General features: G+C 40.1%; 1 long non-coding RNA gene across 1 annotated transcript; it reads left to right on the top strand.

Moving 5' to 3' along the window:
• Positions 1 to 303: 303 nt before the first annotated feature.
• On the top strand, positions 304 to 5,575 carry LOC123980369. Its single transcript, XR_006827476.1, has 2 exons — positions 304 to 858; positions 4,477 to 5,575. It is a non-coding gene; the product is annotated as an uncharacterized LOC123980369 (long non-coding RNA).
• Positions 5,576 to 6,437: the final 862 nt, after the last annotated feature.

Raw genomic sequence — 6,437 nt, 5'->3', positions numbered from 1 at the left:
TATTGTGTATAATCTGATGCCATGTTTGTGTAACTTGCTTATATTCTCTAAGTAAGAATGGGTAACAGCCAATATTATCCAGAAATTGTTGAGTTAAGTTTCTTTCATTCTGAAATCCTGAAAATGTGTTTAAGTGGTAACCATTCTAATCATTACAACAAGTAAGTAACTGTTTCCTTTCCTTTTTATCAAATGCTTAAAACTAAGAACGGCACAACTGTTTATGACATTTAAGGTTTAAATTTAAATAGTCTCAGGGGAACAAAGCCCTCCTCCTGAGACACGTCCTAGACAACATGGCGACATGCGCTGCTCTCTTGTTCTCTGGTCTCTTCACTCTTTCTCTCTGCTCTACACGCTTACGGAGCGTGCCCTGTCTCCCAGCAACGCCCTAAGAAGTCCGGCACGGCTTGCCGTGAAGATTTTTGTTCTTCAAGCCACACACACGAAGGGTCGCGACTTTGGCTTTTCCCTTGTTTCCAGCAACTTTCTTGCTTATATTTTCTTTAGTTTTGTTTGTTAAAATTTATCAGACAGTCGCGCAGCTTTGAATTCAAGAACGACCAAGTTCTTTTAAGCTTTATTGTAGTCGAGTGAATTTATACTTCTCCAAAGTTCGGACCCAGCCACGTGTGTCCGTTACACCAGCAGTAACGGAAAGGACATCAAAACCCACAACTAAAGCCAGTTAACAGCCTACCACTGCAAGTTTTCTTCAAACCAAGCCAAAGGGCGGATCTCCGGAGCAATTCCCTGGCAGAGAAAGCGACTGGCCGACGGCCGTCTCAACCGAGAACGCATGCAACTCAGCCAGCGTGAGACCGGCCGAACACCAACCGGCTGGAGAAACAACAAGCAGTAAGGAACCAACGGCATTCTGTGGTTGAGTTGATGTCCAATAGTCTTTTAATCTGTTAGTTTAATCCTAGCCAAATTTAATTGCGTTATTACCATAACTTGCGTTTATTGGTTCTCTTGCCTCCTTAGAGGCACAGACCACTAAATCCACATTTAAAGCCATCATTTTCATTAATCGCATCCTGTTTGTTTAATCATTATTGTTGTAGGTCTTTGATATATTTAAACTCACTTTATATCCATCCATCGTCAACCGCTTATCCTGCTTACAGGGTCGCGGGGGGGCTGGATTCAATCCCAGCTGGCATCGGGCGAAAGGCGGGGTACACCCTGGACAGGTCGCCAGTCCATAGCAGCACTTTATATCCACCTTTATGTGGCAGAAACGACCGGCCTATGACACTCAAGAAGCTGAAAATGTCCGACAACGCCACTTGGGATAGGCTCAAGACCTTTAAAGCACAGATCGTTTTATCAAAATTAGGGGGCAGAGACAATCAAGTAGTTATAAAAAATATACAATTTTCTTTTGTCATATATTAAAATAGCAACACCTGCTCTATTAAGAAAAGATATATAATGCGTATTAGAGAAAAAAAACCAAACACCATTCAAATCAACAAACCTGCATGCATAATTAAAGGATCAAAATCAAACAAAGAAAAAAAACACAGACAAACCCACATGCAATATACATCCAGTTAATATAAATATTTACAGAGCCAATGTCTGGATATTCAAACACTTAAAACGTATCGCTCCAAACCAGTTCTGTGCATCCAGGACAGTCATATATCCAGACACTGTTTGTATCAATATACAGCAAAGTTTTATACCGATATCCAGAACAGCAAGAGTGGGAGGAGAAACGCACCGGGGAGTGTTAACCTCTTAGATAACTGTGGCACCCAGCAGCCTCGACAGCAGCATGCACACGGATGTAGCTCGGTCCCGCTGTGATGTGAAAACACACCATTAAAACAGGGCCACGATAAATTGTAGCAAACAGGCAAACAAGGTACTTACCACTTTACGGGACACGCCACCCTCAGACCCCGGCAGGGGGGCAAGCAATCCGCGCAACCACACAGCACCCAACTATAACAAATAAGACTATCAGATCTTGATAAACACCAAATAGGACGAAGAGGGAGACTTCGCTTACCGAGGCACCCAACGCCAGCAGCCCAGGTATTCATCTAGCCACACGGGGAATATCCACGGCCAAAACAAAGTCGGCTCTATGAGAGAACGCTCATTAGTGCCACCCGCACAACAATGCAAACACTGAAAGGCACGAAGATAAAAAGACTTCCTTACCACTCCGCAGTAAACTAACAACCTCTGGCAACAGCAACAAACGTGCAGCACGCAAGCCCATACAAGTCTCACACCCAATAGGAGAAGACAGAAACCCAAAAGAGTCTACCACACAGGCTTAAAAAGGCAGCTCCCCACCTCTCCCAATCAAAGGGGAAGAGCCCCAGGTGTGCTGGTGCACCTTCCCGTGCACAGGTAAGAGGGAGGGAAAGAAAACCTCATCCTGCCACATTTAGTTAATTAATAAATTTCACCATAATCACAGGAACGCCTTCGATATGAGATTGACTGATTGATTTTATAGAAATGATTGAGCATTTACTAGTAACTGATCACTAGGAATAATTGTGTAATTATTAAAGCCATAACGTTACCTAGGGAGTCCAGAGACCCTGGGCGAACTGAATTTCCGGTGGTTCCCTTAACGAGGATTTATGAATTAATATTTGGAATATTATTATTCACAATTTGCATTAAAAGTAAAGTAGGTATGCTACAACATCCAGAATTTCACAGCAGATATACAGGCCTCTAGGTTCCTACTGTGACCATCATTATCTGCCTTTACAGGCACAGACAGCTGAGCATCATCAGGGCAGCAGTGGAAATTAATTCCAAAACTGTTCATAATGTGGCCATGAGAAATAATATATAAAGAGAAAAGCAGAGGGTCAACAAAGAGCCCTGACGTGTTCCATGTTTCACATCATGTTATTATAAAGGAACACACCGTGTTCTTCTAGAAAGATAAGATTTTTACCATGCAAGAGCCATGCTTCTGAAATGATCTAGGAGTAGACAGGTCCAGTAATAGAAGTACTGTAGTGGAATTTAAATAAAAAAGATTGCTGTTACTTACAGTATGTAAAATAAAAGTTTACAGGTATGGAGGGATTATTTGGTCAGAACTAAAACTAAAAGTCGAAATCAAAAACTAAAAGTCGAAGTCGAAAATTAATTTGGTATTTAGGATTGGGCATTTAGTCATTTAGCCATTTAGGATTGGGGATTTGGTATTTAGGATAGGGCATTTTGTATGTAGGATTGGGGATTTGGTATTTAGGATTGGGCATTTGGTATTTAGGATAGGGCATTTAGTCATTTAGGATTGGGGATTTGGTATTTAGGATAGGGCATTTTGTATGTAGGATTGGGGATTTGGTATTTAGGATTGGGCATTTGGTATTTAGGATAGGGCATTTAGTCATTTAGACATAATATATGAACGGAACGTACACAAGTAAATAGACGTAAATAGTCCATGTATCATCCACTTAAGACCTTGTGGTGGTACATATAAGAAATTGTGTCTGTAAAGCCTGTAACATGACTGTACATGCAGCTGTAATAAACAGGAGGCACAATACTAATCTGTATAATGTAGGAGTTGTGCCAAATGTTTTCCTTTATTGGTATACTGTTAGTGAGTGATGTGAGAAGCCTCAACATGGCAGTGCATTTCTGTAACTTAACGTGAGTCTGAACTGACCATGCTGATAACAATGTTTCGATCTGTTTATGTATGCTGCGGATTTTAGATAGAGATATTCAAAGCCACACTGAGTTTTTATTCAGATGCGCAACAATTACTTCTCTCCTAAGTTAGGGCATAAACTCGACACTAGAGGCTTAGTAACTGTTAGTTAGATTTGAACAAAAACAGTAACCAAAATTGGATGCACCATGGTTAACGTTGGGTATGGACTAAATGGAGTTCCAAAGTCTTTGAACATCTACAGAAAATGCATGTAAAATAGAGTCAATTTGAACCTAGACGAATTTTCAACTGCAAATCACCACAATCTTTATTAATGGGTTGGACTGTGACTTTACATTCACAGGTATTTTTTCATCTTCAGTTATTGCCACCTGCATTTTGTCCCCATCAGCTAAATAAATCCAATGCAACATACAGAAGGATATCAGCACTTTATTAAACAATGGATGGATTCACTGAATCAAATGTAATAATGTTGAATCATTAGTCCTTCCTCCACTACAGTTTTTTAAGATAAATGAAATGGTCTGTGTTAGCATGAATTCATATTTCTAGTGCCACTGGATTAAAATCGAGACTTTATTTACTCATTGCCATGGGGAATTGTAGTTTTCTTTTCATTCCCCACTTACTAACTCAGTGAACACACTCAGGGTTGAACTAGTTTTGATCAGCTGTTTAAGAACTGAAAACTCAGTTTCACATCTCAGGCTCAATCAACTCAGAGCTCCTGCCTCATCATCTCTCCTTTGCTTCCTAGTGTTTTCTTTGTGACTAACCTTTTGTTTCTTGTACCTCAGGATCATCACCTGCTCCTCTGCCTCACGTTTGCCTTCTGCTGGACAGCCAGACATGCGTCCCCCATTCGCCATTCCCCACGTCATCTCGTCTGACATTATTCACAAACTTCCTTCAGATGCCTTCAGATCTCCAACCCTATAGTCATCTTTCGTTCATCTACTGCCCCTACACCATCACAACACTGTGGGCACAATGCACTATTTTTCACCTACTACCTCTATGATCCCAAAGAGGTGATAAAGCAGTTAAACTCCTCCACCTGATTCTTTGAGCCACAATTTTTTTTCAAAGAACCTCTTACACCCATCTGTGATAAGCAACTACAGACCAATCTCCAATATCCCTTTTCCTAGTAAAATATTTGAAAAGGATGTCTACAAACAACTGCATAATTACCTGTCCCTCCACAATCTATACGATGTGTATCAACCTGGCTTCAGGACTAACCGCAGCACTGAAACAGCTTTGAAGCATTCAGTGATCGAAAGATCAACAATGCTGCAAACAAACCTTCTATCCTAGTATTTCTAGAATGGACTGCAGCCTTAGATACTGTCAACCACAGCATTTTAATCAGTAAACTATAAAATTAATTTGGGCAATGTGGCCGTGTCTTAAAGTGGCTCTCTTCCTATCTAACTGGCAGGACATTCTCTGTGTCTCCTGCCAACTTTTAAACTGGCAATTATGACATTTTATTTGAGGTCCCACAAGGCTCAGTTGTGTATTTCACTTTCACATGATATCCTCAGCCCTATTAATGACCTTGACGGCTGTATCAGTGACATCAAGTACTGGATGATGAAAAACTTTTTGCAGTAAAAAAAAGGCTGCGATCCTGTTGGAGAAAACCATATTACCATTATGACCTTACTGCTGTTTACATTCTCCCTGACACAAATTAAAAAAATGCACTGGACAATGACTTCCTGGGTGTATATGTGTATGCATATTTGTAAAGTAATAACTGTATAAGCTATGTTGTATGTTACCATATTCAAATGTATATCTAACTATCTGTTATGTTCTGTGTGTGTAGCAGAGGGAGACTACAAACTTTCCTGCCCTATGGAATAAAGTTCCTGAGTTTTGTCTCCATGTGACGAGTTCAGATCAATGTAAATGGGGGAAGAACAGGGCTGTGTTAAATATATAATGTTGCTTCTTAAACGACAAAACTTTAAATTAGAGGGTCATGGGTCAGAAGGTAAATATTTATTTCTTACAAATAGTTTTTAAAAGACTTGTTTTCAGGATGAAAAAATGATGTTAAATAAACGTGTGCAGATCAGGCCTTGTGAGGTGACGTCGCTGTGTCTATCTGTCATTACCTGGTGTAGGAAGCTTCTGTACATAATTGAAGAACACTGATTTTAACATTTAATTATCGTAAAATTGGAAGTATAATGAAATGTTATGCCTATTTCCACTTTTATTTCGCTGCCTCTACAAATTAGCAAATTCTTCCAAAGACAGCAGAACAAATGACAAACTACATAATCATAACTAAAAGCCAAATTAGCCCTAATATCTTTCTAATTTCAGCAGCACCCACCACTAGAAGCAAATAAGGTGCAACAGCAGCAATTATATATGGTGAAAATAAAAGACAAGCAGCTTCTCCCGTCAGACTGCACCTCTGTGCTATTTAATGCATAATATAATGAGCAAAATAAAACACGGTAATTATAGATCACATAGAAACATTTCAAGATAAAATACAAGCCTTTCAATGAAGAGTAAATTATGTCTAAGTGAGAGAAAAAGTCCTGAGTGGATCCAGAGGTTACTGAATCAGCTGTAGCTGTAATTTCCAACTTGTGGTGTGACCCAGTGGACTGGGACTCTGCTGCAGATGGCTGATCCAAAGCTGTGACACCAAGTGGTCCTTCATGCCCAGGTGAAACATCTTTGTCTGCAGGGGGGAGGACAAGTTAGTGGGGAAAAACAGTGGAGCTTG

Source organism: Micropterus dolomieu, linkage group LG01 (assembly GCF_021292245.1).
Source record: "Micropterus dolomieu isolate WLL.071019.BEF.003 ecotype Adirondacks linkage group LG01, ASM2129224v1, whole genome shotgun sequence".
Taxonomy (NCBI): domain Eukaryota; kingdom Metazoa; phylum Chordata; class Actinopteri; order Centrarchiformes; family Centrarchidae; genus Micropterus; species Micropterus dolomieu.
The sequence above is the reverse complement of the archived record's forward strand: the minus strand, read 5'-3'. Positions and strand labels throughout refer to the sequence as shown.